Source organism: Pogona vitticeps, chromosome 1 (assembly GCF_051106095.1).
Source record: "Pogona vitticeps strain Pit_001003342236 chromosome 1, PviZW2.1, whole genome shotgun sequence".
In the NCBI taxonomy this organism is placed as follows: domain Eukaryota; kingdom Metazoa; phylum Chordata; class Lepidosauria; order Squamata; family Agamidae; genus Pogona; species Pogona vitticeps.
The window spans coordinates 187,880,410-187,895,912 of record NC_135783.1 but is presented as its reverse complement, the minus strand read 5'-3'; the positions used below and the strand labels follow the sequence as shown (position 1 = coordinate 187,895,912).

The 15,503-nt window shown below is 37.1% G+C and overlaps 1 long non-coding RNA gene across 1 annotated transcript in view; it reads left to right on the top strand.

The window, feature by feature from the left end:
- The window catches only part of LOC140701622 (uncharacterized), a 128,838-nt gene that overhangs the window by 73,736 nt on the left and 39,599 nt on the right, over nt 1–15,503 (top strand). The window lies entirely within an intron of this gene.

The window sequence follows — 15,503 nt, the reverse complement described above, 5'->3', positions numbered from 1 at the left end:
TTTAAATATGTTAACTGAAAAAATCTATTTCTGAAAGAAAACACAGCTCTGCTGACACAACTCCCCCGAATTTAACTTCCACTCACCTCATTTCCCCATCCCAAGAATACACATAGGAAAAATGAAGTGGTGTCAATGTCATGTCCTCTCATTAAATTACACAAGTTATTTACATCAGTTAATTACAAGTAACTAATTATTTGTAACTCGTTACTTCCAAGGTCACATGTGTCTCCCTCCTTTCTGGTAGTTTCTGAAGTAAGATATGTAGGTGATTGTTATGACCTTTTCACAAAACCAGGAAAGAGACCAGACATTTGAAATTCATCAGGTTGCAAAGATCCTGCTTGACACACAATGTTAATTTTTTAAATATGTTAACTGAGAAAACTATTTCTGAAACAAAACACAGCTCTGCTAACACAACCGCCCCCCAAATTTAATTTCCACTCATCTGATTTCCCCTGGCCAAGTATAAACATAGGATAAATGAAATGATGTCAATGTTATGCCTTCTTCTTAATTTACATAAGTTAGTTACATCAGTTAATTACAAGTAACTAATTATTTGTAACTCGTTACTTCCAAGGTCACATGTGTCTCCCTCCTTTCTGGTAGTTTCTGAAGTCAGATATGTAGGTGATTGTTATGAGCTTTTCACAAAACGAGGAAAGAGACCAGACCTTTGCAATTCACCAGGTTGCAAAGATGTAGCTTGACTCACAATGTTAATTTTTTAAAATATGTTAACTGAGAAAACTATTTCTGAAACAAAACACAGCTCTGCTAACACAACGCCCCCCCCAAATTTAATTTCCACTCATCTGATTTCCCCTGGCCAAGTATAAATATAGGATAAATGAAATGATGTCAATGTTATGCCTTCTTCTTAATTTACATAAGTTAGTTACATCAGTCAATTACAAGTAACTAATTATATGTAACCAATTACTTCCAAGATCACATACATCTCCCTCCTTTCTGGTAGTTTATGAAGTTAGATATGTAGGTGATTGTTATGAACTTTTGACAAGATCAGGAAAGAGACCAGACCTTTGCAATTAACCAGGTTGCAAAGATCCAGCTTGCCTCACAGTGTTTACTTTTTAAATATGTTAAATGAAAAAAACTATTTCTGAAAGAAAACACAGCTCTGCTAACAAAACCCCCCATAAAATTTGATTTCCACTCACCTGATTTCCCCATGCCAAGTATAAACATAGGAGAAATGAAGTGTTGTCAATGTTATGCCTTCTCATTCAGTTACCTCAGTTATTTACATCAGTTAATTACAAGTAAAGAATTATTTGTAACTAGTTACTTCCAAGGTCACATGTGTCTCCCTCCTTTCTGGTAGTTTCTGAAGTTAGATATGTAGGTGATTGTTATGACCTTTTTACAAAACGAGGAAAGAGACCAGAGCTTTGCAATTAACCAGGTTGCTAAGATCCAGCTTGCCTCACAGATTTCATTTTTTAAATATGTTAAATGAAAAAAACTATTTCTGAAAGAAAACACAGCTCTGCTAACACAACTACCCACAAAATTTGATTTCCACTCACCTGATTTCCCCACGCGAAGAATACACATAGGATAAATGAAGTGGTGTCAATGTTATGCCTTCTCATTAAGTTACATAATATAGTTACATCAGTTAATTACAAGTAACTAATTATTTGTAACCAGTTACTTCCAAGGTCACATGTGTCTCCCTCCTTTCTGGTAGTTTATGAAGTTAGATATGTAGGTGATTGTTATGACCTTTTGACAAATCCAGGAAAGAGATGACACCTTTGCAATTAACCAGGTTGCAAAGATCCAGCTTGCCCCTCAGTGTTTATTCTTTTAATATGTTAACTGAAAAAATATATGTCTGAAAGAAAACACAGCTCTGCTGACACAACTCCCCCGAATTTAACTTCCACTCACCTCATTTCCCCACGCCAAGTATAAACATAGGAGAAAAGAAGTGGTGTCAATATTATGCCTTCTCATTCGGTTGCATAAGTTATTTATATCAATTAATTACAAGTAACTAATTATTTGTAATCAGTTACTTCCAAGGTCACATGTGTCTCCTTCCTTTCTGGTAGTTTATGAAGTTAGATATGTAGTTGATTGTTATGACCTTTTGACAAAACCAGGAAAGAGACCACACCTTTGCAATTAACCAGGTTCAAAGATCCAGCTTGGCTCACATTTTATTTTTTAAATATGTTAAATGAAAAAAACTATTTCTAAAAAAAACACAGCTCTGCTAACACAACTCCCCGGGAATTTAATTTCCACTCACTTCATTTCCCCACGCCAAGTATAAACATAGGAGAAATGAAGTGGTGTCAATATTATGCCTCATCATTCGGTTGCATAATTTGTTTATATCATTTAGATCCAGCTTGCCCCACAACGTCTATTTTTTAAATATGTTAACTAAAAAACCTACTTCTGAAAAAAAACACAGCTCTGCTTACAGACCCCCCCCCCCCGAATTTAACTTCCACTCACCTCATTTCCCCACGCCAAGAATACACATAGGATAAATGAAGTGGTGTCAATCTTATGAATTCTCATTCAGTTACATAAGTTAGTTACATCAGTTAATTACAAGTAACTAATTATTGGTAACCAGTTACATCCAAAGTCACATGTGTCTCCCTCCTTTCTGGTAGTTTCTGAAGTTAGATATGTAGGTGATTGTTATGACCTTTTGACAAAACGAGGAAAGAGACCAGAGTTGTGCAATTCACCAGGTTGTAAAGATCCAGCTTGCCCCACATTGTTCATTTTTTAAATATGTTAACTGAAAAAAACAATTTCTAAAAAAAACCACAGCTCTGCTAACACAACCCCCCGGAATTTAATTTCCACTCACCTCATTTCCCCATGCCGAGTATAAACATAAGAGAAATGAAGTGTTGTCAATGTTATGCCTTCTCATTCAGTTACCTCAGTTATTTACATCAATTAATTACAAGTAAAGAATTATTTGTAACTAGTTACTTCCAAGGTCACATGTGTCTCCCTCCTTTCTGGTAGTTTCTGAAGTTAGATATGTAGGTGATTGTTATGACCTTTTGACAAAACGAGGAAAGAGACCAGAGCTTTGCAATTAACCAGGTTGCTAAGATCCAGCTTGCCTCATCGAGTTTATTTTTAAATATGTTAAATGAAAAAAACTATTTCTGAAAGAAAACACAGCTCTGCTAACACAACTCCCCACAAAATTTGATTTCCACTCACCTGATTTCCCCACGCGAAGAATACACATAGGATAAATGAAGTGGTGTCAATGTTATGCCTTCTCATTCAGTTACATACAGTAAGTGAGTTAGATCACTTAATTACAAGTAACTAATTATTTCTAACCAGTTACTTCCAAGGTCACATGTGTCTCCCTCCTTTCTGGCAGTTTCTGAAGTCAGATATGTAGGTGATAGTTATGAGCTTTTGACAAATCCAGGAAAGAGATGACACCTTTGCAATTAACCATGTTGCAAAGATCCAGCTTGCCCCTCAGTGTTTATTCTTTAAATATGTTAACTGAAAAAATCTATTTCTGAAAGAAAACACAGCTCTGCTGACACAACTCCCCCGAATTTAACTTCCACTCACCTCATTTCCCCATCCCAAGAATGCACATAGGAAAAATGAAGTGGTGTCAATGATATGTCTTCTCATTAAATTACACAAGTTAGTTACATCAGTTAATTACAAGTAACTAATTATTTGTAACCAGTTACTTCCAAGGTCACATGTGTCTCCCTCCTTACTGGTAGTTTCTGAAGTTAGATATGTAGGTGATTGTTATGAGCTTTTCACAAAACCAGGAAAGAGACCAAACATTTGCAATTAACCAGGTTGCAAATATGCAGCTTGGCTCAGAGTGTTTATTTTTTAAATATATTAACTGAAAAAAACTATTTCTAAAAGAAAACACAGCTCTGCTGACAGAACCCCCCCGAATTTAACTTCCACTCACCTCATTTCCCCACGCCAAGTATAAACATAGGAGAAAATAAGTGGTATCAATATTATGCCTTCTCATTCGGTTGCATAAGTTATTTATATCAGTTAATTACAAGGAACTAATTATTTGTAATCAGTTACTTCCAAGGTCACATGTATCTCCCTCCTTTCTGGTAGTTTATGAAGTCAGATATGTAGGTGATTCTTATGACCTTTTGACAAAACCAGGAAACACACCAGACCTTTACAATTAACCAGGTTCCAAAGATCCAGCTTGCCTCACAGTGTTTATTTTTTAAATATGTCAACTGAAAAAAATATTACTGAAAGAAAACACAGCTGTCTTAACACAACCCCCCCGAAATTCAATTTCCACTCACCTGATTTCCCCATGCCAAGAATATACATAGGAGAAATGAAGTGCTGTCAATGTTATGTCTGCTCATTAAGTTACATATGTTAGTTATATCTGTTAATTACAAGTAACTAATTATTTGTAACCAGTTACTTCTAAGGTCACATGTGTCTCCCTCCATTTTGGTAGTCTATGAAGTTAGATATGTAGGTGATTGTTATGACCTTTTGACAAAACCAGGAAAGAGACCAGACCTTAGCAATTCACCAGGTTGCAAAGGTCCAGCTTCCCACAGAGTGTTTATTTTTTAAATATGTTAACTGAAAAAAACTACTTCTGAAACAAAACACAGCTCTGCTAACACAAACCCCCCCGAATTTATCTTCCACTCACCTCATTTCCCCACGCGAAGTATAAACATAGGAGAAAAGAAGTGGTGTCAATATTATGCCTTCTCATTCGGTTGCATAAGTTATTTATATCAATTAATTACAAGTAACTAATTATTTTTAATCAGTTACTTCCAAGGTCACATGTGTCTCCTTCCTTTCTGGTATTTTATGAAGTTAGATATGTAGGTGATTGTTATGACCTTTTGACAAAACCAGGAAAGAGACCACACCTTTGCAATTAACCAGGTTCAAAGATCCAGCTTGGCTCACATTTTATTTTTTAAATATGTTAAATGAAAAAAACTATTTCTAAAAAAAACACAGCTCTGCTAACACAACTCCCCGGGAATTTAATTTCCACTCACCTCATTTCCCCACGCCAAGTATAAACATAGGAGAAATGAAGTGGTGTCAATATTATGCCTCCTCATTCGGTTGCATAATTTGTTTATATCATTTAGATCCAGCTTGCCCCACAACGTCTATTTTTTAAATATGTTAACTAAAAAACCTACTTCTGAAAAAAAACACAGCTCTGCTTACAGAACCCCCCCCCCGAATTTAACTTCCACTCACCTCATTTCCCCACGCCAAGAATACACATAGGATAAATGAAGTGGTGTCAATCTTATGAATTCTCATTCAGTTACATAAGTTAGTTACATCAGTTAATTACAAGTAACTAATTATTTGTAACCAGTTACTTCCAAGGACACATGTGTCTCCCTCCTTTCTGGTAGTTTCTGAAGTTAGATATGCAGGTGATTGTTATGAGCTTTTCACAAAACCAGGAAAGAGACCAGACCTTTGCAATTAACCAGGTTACAAAGATGCAGCTTGGCTCAGAGTGTTTATTTTTTAAATATATTAACTGAAAAAAACTATTTCTACAAGAAAACACAGCTCTGCTAACACAACCCCCCTGGAATTTAATTTCCACTCACCTCATTTCCCCATGCCAAGTATAACATAGGAGAAATGAAGTGGTGTCAATGATATGCCTTCTCACTTAATTACAAGTAACTAATTATTTGTAACTAGTTACTTCCAAGGTCACATGTGTCTCCCTCCTTTTTGGTAGTTTATGAAGTTAGATATGTAGGTGATTGTTATGAGCTTTTGACAAAACCAGGAAAGAGACCAGACCTTTGCAATTAACCAGGTTGCAAAGATCGACCTTGCCTCACAGTATTTATTTATTAAATATGTCAACTGAAAAAAACTGTTACTGAAAGAAAACACAGCTCTGTTAGCACAACCCCCTGCAGTTTAATTTCCACTCACGTGATTTCCCCACGCCAAGAATATACATAGGAGAAATGAAGTAGTGTCAATGTTATGTCTGCTCATTAAGTTACATATGTTAGTTATATCAGTTAATTACAAGTAACTAATTATTTGTAACCAGTTACTTCTAAGGTCACATGTGTCTCCCTCCTTTCTGGTAGTCTATGAAGTTAGATATGTAGGTGATTGTTATTACCTTTTAACAAAACCAGGAAAGAGACCAGACCTTTGCAATTAACCAGGTTGCAAAGATCCAGCTTGACACACACTGTTTATTTTTTAATATGTTAAATGAAAAAAACTATTTCTAAAAAAAACAGCTCTGCTAACACAACCCCCTCCCAAAAAAATTAATTTCCACTCACCTGATTTCCCGATGCCAAGAATACCCATAGGAGAAATGAAGTAGTGTCAATGTTATGCCTTCTTATTAAATTGCATGAGATAGTTACATAAGTTAATTACAACTAATTCTTTGTAACCCGTTACTTCCAAGGTCACAGGTGTCTCACTCCTTTCTGGTAGTTTCTGAAGTCAGATATGTAGGTGATTGTTATGACCTTTTGACAAAACCAGGAAAGAGAACAGACCTTTGCAATTAACCAGGTTGCAAAGATCTAGCTTGCCCCACAGTATTTATTTTAAAAAAATGTTAACTAAAAAAACTATTTCTGAAATAAAACACAGCTCTGCTGACAGAACCCCCCCAAATTTAACTTCCACTCACCTCATTTCCCCATCCCAAGAATACACATAGGAAAAATGAAGTGGTGTCATTGTTATGCCTTCTCATTAAGTTACATAAGTGAGTTACATCAGTTAATTACAAGTAACTAATTATTTTTTACCAGTTACTTCCAAGGTCACATGTGTCTCCCTCCTTTCTGGTAGTTTATGAAGTCAGATATGTAGGTGATTCTTATGACCTTTTGACAAAACCAGGAAACACACCAGACCTTTACAATTAACCAGGTTCCAAAGATACAGCTTGCCTCACAGTGTTTATTTTTTCAATATGTCAACTGAAAAAAATATTACTGAAAGAAAACACAGCTGTCTTAACACAACCCCCCCGAAACTCAATTTCCACTCACCTGATTTCCCCATGCCAAGAATATACATAGGAGAAATGAAGTGTTGTCAATGTTATGTCTGCTCATTAAGTTACATATGTTAGTTATATCTGTTAATTACAAGTAACTAATTATTTGTAACCAGTTACTTCTAAGGTCACATGTGTCTCCCTCCATTTTGGTAGTCTATGAAGTTAGATATGTAGGTGATTGTTATGACCTTTTGACAAAACCAGGAAAGAGACCACACCTTAGCAATTCACCACGTTGCAAAGGTCCAGCTTCCCGCAGAGTGTTTATTTTTTAAATATGTTAACTGAAAAAAACTGCTTCTGAAACAAAACACAGCTCTGCTAACACAATCCCCCCTGAAATTTAATTTCCACTCACCTGATTTCCCCAGGCCAAGTATAAACATAGGATAAATGAAATGGTGTCAATGTTATGCCTTCTCCTTAAGTTATATAAGTTAGTTACATCAGTTAATTACAAGTAACTAACTATATGTAACCAATTACTTCCAAGATCACAGACATCTCCCTCCTTTCTGGTAGTTTATGAAGTTAGATATGTAGGTGATTGTTATGAACTTTTGACAAGACCAGGAAAGAGACCAGACCTTTGCAATTCACCAGGTTGCAAAGATCCAGCTTGCCCCACATTGTTTATTTTTTAAATATGTTAACTGAAAAAACTATTTCTAAAAAAACCACAGCTCTGCTAACACAACCCCCCAGAATTTAATTTGCAGTCACCTCATTTCCCCATGCCAAGTATAAACATAGGAGAAATTTAGTGGTGTCAATGTTATGCATTCTCATTGCTACCTAAGTTATTTACACCAGTTAATTACAAGTAACTAATTATTTGTAACTTGTTACTTCCAAGGTCACATGTGTCTCCCTCCTTAGTGGTAGTTTCTGAAGTTAGATATGTAGGTGATTGATATGACCTTTTGACAAAACGAGGAAAGAGACCAGAGCTTTGTAATTAAAGGGGTTGCAAAGATCCAGCTTGCCTCATAGTGTTTATTTTTAAATATGTTAAATTAAAAAAATTATTTCTGAAAGAAAACACAGCTCTGATAACACAACCCCCCACAAAATTCGATTTCCACTCACTTGATTTCCCCACATGAAGAATACACATAGAATAAATGAAGTGGTGTCAATGTTATGTCTGCTCATTAAGTTACATAAGTTAGTTACATCAGTTAATTACAAGTAACTAATTATTTGTAACCAGTTACTTCCAAGGTCACATGTGTCTCCCTCCTTTCTGTTAGTTTCTGAAGTCAGATATGTAGGTGATTTATTTATTTATTTATTTATTTATTTGACTTCTATCCCGCCTATCTAATCAATTAAGATTACTCTGTTATGATTTCCACTCACTTGATTTCCCCACACGAAGAATGCACATAGAATAAATGAAGTGGTGTCAATGTTATGTCTTCTCATAAAGTTATATAAGTTAGTTGCATCAGTTAATTACATTAAACTTATTATTTGTAACCAATTACTTTCAAGGTCACATGCGTCTCTCTTCATTCTGGTAGTCTATGAAGTTAGATATGTAGATGGTAGTTATGACCTTTTGACAAAACCAGGAAAGTGTTGAGACCTTTGCAATTAAGCAGTTTGCAAAGATCCAGCTTGCTCCACAGTGTGTATTTTTTAAAAATGTTAACTAAAAAAAACTATTTCTGAAATAAAACACAGCTGTGCTGACACAACTTCCCGGAATTTAACTTCCACTCACCTCATTTCCCCATCCCAAGAATACACATAGGATAAATGAAGTGGTGTCCATGTAATGACTTCTCATTAAGTTACATAAGTTATTTACATCAGTTAATTACAAGTAACTAATTATTTGTAACCAGTTACTTCCAAGGTCACACGTGTCTCCCTCTTTTCTGGTAGTTTATGAAGTCAGATATGTAGGTGATTGTTATGAGCCTTTGACAAAACCAGGAAAGAGACCAGACCTTTGCAATTAACCAGGTTGCAAAGATCCAACTTGCCTCACAGTGTTAATTTTTTAAATATGTCAAATAAAAAAAACTATTACTGAAAGAAAACACAGCTCTGTCAACATAACCCCCCCCCGAAATTTAATTTCCACTCACCTGATTTCCCCTAGCCAAGAATACACATAGGCTAAATGAAGTGTTGTCAATGTTATGTCTTCTCATTAAGTTACATAAGTTAGTTGCATCAGTTCATTACAAGAAACTACTTATTTGTATACAATTAAAAAAATCTTTTGACAAAACCAGGAAAGTGACCAGACCTTTGCAATTAACCAGGTTGCAAAGATCCAGCTTGCCCCACAGTGTTAATTTTTTAAATATGTTAACTGAAATAAACTATTTCTGAAAGAAAACACAGATCTGCTGACAGAACTCCCCCGAATTTAACTTCCACTCACCTTATTTCCCCATCCCATGAATACACGTAGGAAAAACGAAGTGGTGTCAATGTTATGCCTTCTCATTAAATTACATATGTTAGTTACATAAGTTAATTACAACTAATTATTTGTAACCCGTTACTTCCAAGGTCACATGTGTCTCACTCCTTTCTGGTAGTTTATGAAGTCAGATATGTAGGTGATTGTTATGACCTTTTGACAAAACCAGGAAAGTGACCAGACGTTTGCAATTAACCAGTTTGCAAAGATCCAGCTTGCCTCACAGTGTTTATTTTTTAAATATGTTAACTGAAAAAAACTATGTCTGAAATAAAACACAGCTCTACTAACACACACACCCCAAAATTTAATTTCCACTCACCTCATTTCCCCATCCCAAAAATACACATAGGAAAAATGAAGTGGTGTCAATGTTATGCCTTCTCATTAAATTACATATGTTAGTTACATAAGTTAATTAGAAGTAACTAATTATTTGTAACCAGTTACTTCCAAGGTCACATGTGTCTCCCTCCATTCTGGTAGTTCATGAAGTTAGATATGTAGGTGATTGTTATGAGCTTTTGACAAAACTAGGAAAGAGACCAGACCTTTGCAATTAAGCAGTTTGCAAAGATCCAGCTTGCTCCACAGTGTTTATTTTTTAAAAATGTTAACTAAAAAAAAACTATTTCTGAAATAAAACACAGCTGTGCTGACACAACTTCCCGGAATTTAACTTCCACTCACCTCATTTCCCCATCCCAAGAATACACATAGGATAAATGAAGTGGTGTCCATGTAATGACTTCTCATTAAGTTACATAAGTTATTTACATCAGTTAATTACAAGTAACTAATTATTTGTAACCAGTTACTTCCAAGGTCACACGTGTCTCCCTCTTTTCTGGTAGTTTATGAAGTCAGATATGTAGGTGATTGTTATGAGCCTTTGACAAAACCAGGAAAGAGACCAGACCTTTGCAATTAACCAGGTTGCAAAGATCCAGCTTGCCTCACAGTGTTAATTTTTTAAATATGTCAAATAAAAAAAACTATTACTGAAAGAAAACACAGCTCTGTCAACATAACCCCCCCCCCGAAATTTAATTTCCACTCACCTGATTTCCCCTAGCCAAGAATACACATAGGATAAATGAAGTGTTGTCAATGTTATGTCTTCTCATTAAGTTACATAAGTTAGTTGCATCAGTTCATTACAAGAAACTACTTATTTGTATACAATTAAAAAAATCTTTTGACAAAACCAGGAAAGTGACCAGACCTTTGCAATTAACCAGGTTGCAAAGATCCAGCTTGCCCCACAGTGTTAATTTTTTAAATATGTTAACTGAAATAAACTATTTCTGAAAGAAAACACAGATCTGCTGACAGAACTCCCCCGAATTTAACTTCCACTCACCTTATTTCCCCATCCCATGAATACACGTAGGAAAAACGAAGTGGTGTCAATGTTATGCCTTCTCATTAAATTACATATGTTAGTTACATAAGTTAATTACAACTAATTATTTGTAACCCGTTACTTCCAAGGTCACATGTGTCTCACTCCTTTCTGGTAGTTTATGAAGTCAGATATGTAGGTGATTGTTATGACCTTTTGACAAAACCAGGAAAGTGACCAGACGTTTGCAATTAACCAGTTTGCAAAGATCCAGCTTGCCTCACAGTGTTTATTTTTTAAATATGTTAACTGAAAAAAACTATTTCTGAAATAAAACACAGATCTACTAACACACACACCCCAAAATTTAATTTCCACTCACCTCATTTCCCCATCCCAAAAATACACATAGGAAAAATGAAGTGGTGTCAATGTTATGCCTTCTCATTAAATTACATATGTTAGTTACATAAGTTAATTAGAAGTAACTAATTATTTGTAACCAGTTACTTCCAAGGTCACATGTGTCTCCCTCCATTCTGGTAGTTCATGAAGTTAGATATGTAGGTGATTGTTATGAGCTTTTGACAAAACTAGGAAAGAGACCAGACCTTTGCAATTAACCAGGTTGCAAATATCCAGCTTGCCTCACAGTGTTTATTTTTTAAATATGTTAACTAAAAAAAACTATTTCGGAAAGAAAACACAGCTCTACTTAGACACACACCCCAGAATTTAATTTCCACTCACCTGATTTCCCCACGCCAAGAGTACACATAGGAGAAATGAAGTGGTGTCAATGTTATGCCTTCTTATTAAGTTACATAAGTTAGTTACATCAGTTAATTACAAGTAACTAATTATTTGTAACCAGTTACTTCCAAGGTCACATGTGTCTCCCTCCTTTCTGGTAGTTTATGAAGTCACCATTCTTCTACCCTTGTACTAAGTACTGGAGCTCCCCAGGGCTGTGAGCTAAGTCCCTTCCTCTATTCCCTGTACACACATGATTGCACCCCACTGTATAACACCAATGCAATTATTAAATTTGCGGATGATACGAAAGTGGTGGGGCTCATAAATAAGAACAATGAGTCTGCTTATAGAAAGTTTGTACAAAGGTTGATACTTTGGTGCAAAGAAACTCATCTCACACTTAACATCAAAAAATCTAAAGAACTCATAATTGATTTTAGGAGGAAGAGTAATGTACATTTACCACTGTACATAAATGGTGAGGAAGTGGATAGAGTTGGTAGTTTTAAATTTCTGGGTACTTACATCTCAGAGGACCTCTCATGGACTATAAATGCCAACATGCTAATGAAGAAGGCACTGAAGAGGCTGTATTTCCTGAGAATGCTCGGGAAGTTAAATTTATCTTAGCATTTACTTCTGTCATACTATCGTAGCACCATTGAGAGTGTCCTAACCTATGGCATTCTGGCATGGTTTGGGAGTAGCTCTGTAGCGGACACAAAAGCTCTACAGAGAACCCTTAAAATTGCCCAGAATATCATCAGGCTCCAGCTACCAACCCTGGATGACATCTTCACATCCCGCTGTCTGAGGAAGTCACACAGCATCCTGAGAGACTCTTCCCATCCTGCTTATAACTTTTTTGAACTGTTACCGTCTGGCAGAAGATATAGAACAATTAAGACTCGGACCACACGTTTTCTGAATAGTTTTTATCCCAGAGCTATAATTGCAATTAATAATGAGCTTAAAGATCACCAGTAGTGAATAATTAGTTGGACTGTATTACTTGGCCTGCGGTGTAGATGTTTGTATTTTTAGTGGGGGACTTTTAGTGGGTGGGGAGTGTTTGAGGAATTTTATGTGTGTGCATGAGTCTGGTCTCTGGGTGTCTGTGAATTTCGTTGTATGGGTATACTGTGTATATACTTACAATGACAATTTATTATTATTATTATTATTATTATTATTATTATTATTATTATTATTATTATTATTATTATTATTATTATTATTATTATTATATGTAGGTGATTATTATGACCTTTTGACAAAACCACGAAAGAGACCAGACCTTTGCAATTAACCAGGTTGCAAAGATCCAGCTTGCCTTACAGTGTTTATTTTTTAAATATGTTAGCTGAAAAAAAAACTATTTCTGATAGAAAACATAGCTCTGCTAACACAACCCCGACCAAAAATTTAATTTCCACTCACCTGATTTCCCCACTCCAAGAATTTAGTAGGCGTCCTTCAGTCTCGAGAGACTATGGTAACGTGCTCTGTATGAAGGTCTTGGAACAGTGTCTTGTGTGGGTGAGAAGGCCAATTCGAGAGTGACAATCTGTTCCACATTGAAGACATATACAATCTGTCCCCTGTCCAGCTCCCTGGTTTTACTTTTTTCTGGACCGCCTCTTTGCCTCGGCCTGCTGTACATGTGTCTCTTCAAATTGGGAGAGGCCATGATGCACTGCCTGTCTCCAGGCTGAATGCTCAGACGTCAAGGTTTCCCATCCGTTGAGCTCCATTTCTAAGGCCTTCAGATCCCGCTTACAGATGTCCTTGTAACGCAGCTGTAGTCTCCCTCGGGGGCGGCTTCCCTGCACTAATTCTCCATACAGGAGATCTTTTGGAATCCGACCATCAGCCATTCTCACGACATGCCCAAGCCAACGTAGATGGCGCTGTTTCAATAATGTATACATGCTGAAAATTCCAGCTTGTTCAAAGACTACTCTATTTGGAACTTTGTCCTGCCAGGTGATACCAAAAACACGTCGGAGGCAATGCATATGGAAGGTGCTCAACTTCCTCTCCTGCCGTGCACAAAGGGTCCAGGACTCGCTGCAGTATAGGAGTGTGCTCAGGACACAGGCTCTATAAACCTGGATTTTGGTGTATGCCGTCAACTTCTTATTAAGCCATACTCTCTTTGTGAGTCTAGACAACATGGTAGCTGCTTTCCCAATGCATTTATCCAGCTCGACATCTAGGGAGAGAGTGTCAGAGATTGTTGAGCCAAGGTACACAAATTCATGAACAACCTCCAATTCTTTCATGGAGATAGTAATAGCGGGAGGTGAGTCCACGCCCTGGCACATGACTTGTGTTTTCTTCAGGCTGATAGTTATTCCAAAGTCTTGGCAGGCCTTGCTAAAATGATTTATGAGTTGTTGGAGGTCTTCAGCAGAGTGGGCAACAATGGCTGCATCATCGGCAAAGAGGAAATCCCGCATGCATTTCAGTTGGACTTTGGTCTTTGCTCTCAATCTAGTGAGATTAAAGAGCTTACCATCTGATCTAGTCCAGAGATAGACACCTTCTGTTGCAGTTCCAAAGGCCTGCTTCAGCATGACAGCAAAGAAGATCCCAAACAGGGTCAGCGCAAGGACACAGCCTTGTTTTACTCTGCTTCGGATGTCAAAGGGATCTGATGTTGAGCCATCAAAAACTACAGTGCCCTTCATTTCCTCATGAAAGGACCTGATGATATTAAGGAGTTGAGGTGGACATCCAATCTTGGGAAGTATTTTAAAGAGTCTGTCCCTGCTAACCAAGTCAAAGGCCTTTGTGATATCTATGAAGGCCACAAAAAGTGGCTGTTCTTCCCTGCATTTCTCCTGCAACTGTCTAAGGGAGAATACCATGTCGGTGGTGGATCTATTAGCTTGAAATCCACACTGTGATTCTGGATAGACTCTGTCTGCAAGCACCTGGCGTCTCTTCAGCACAACACAGGCCAGCAGCTTCCCTACAAGGCGGAGAAGAGAGATACCAAGGTAGTTATTGCAGTTGCCCCTGTCGCCTTTGTTCTTATACAATGTGACGATGTTTGCATCCTTCATGTCCTGTGGTACTCCACCTTCTCTCCAGCAAAGACAAAAGACTTCATACAGCTCAGTGGTGATGATCTCTTTACAGCACTTCAAAACCTCAACGGGGATGTTATCCTTTCCAGGTGCCTTGCCAGAGGCAAGGGAATCCAAGGCCGCTTTTATTTCTGCTAAAGTTGCTTCACTGTCCAGCTCTTCCAAGACAGGCAGGCACTCAATGTTATTTAATGCCACTTCCATTACTACATTCTCTCTAGAATATAGCTCAGAGTAGTGCTGCACCCAGCGTTCCATCTGCTGTGCTCGGTCCTGGATGATCACGCCTGTAGTAGACTTCAAGGGAGCAGAATTCTTCTGCATTGGACCTAAAGCCTGCTTGATACCATCATACATTCCCTTGATGTTACCTGTGTCTGCTGCTATCTGTATCTGAGAGCAGAACTGAAGCCAATAATCATTGGAACATCTCCTGGCAGTCTGTTGGACTTGGCTACGAGCAGCTCGAAGAGCCTGCAAGTTGTACTCACTAGGACAGGCTTTGTATCCCCATGAAAGGAGGGGAGGATATTCAAAAGCAGTTAATAGTTCCTGTAAAATACCGCCAGAAAATATTAGAAAGAGGACATTCAGATATATTTGCTGCTCATCTAGGAATTAATAAAACCAAACAAAGAATAGCGCAAAATTTCTATTGGCCAGAGATGGGAAAGCAGATTTAGAGTTTCTGTCAGAGTTGCGATATTTGTCAGAGACAGGGTAATAACAGAGATATAACAAAGGCAAAGCTGTGCCCAT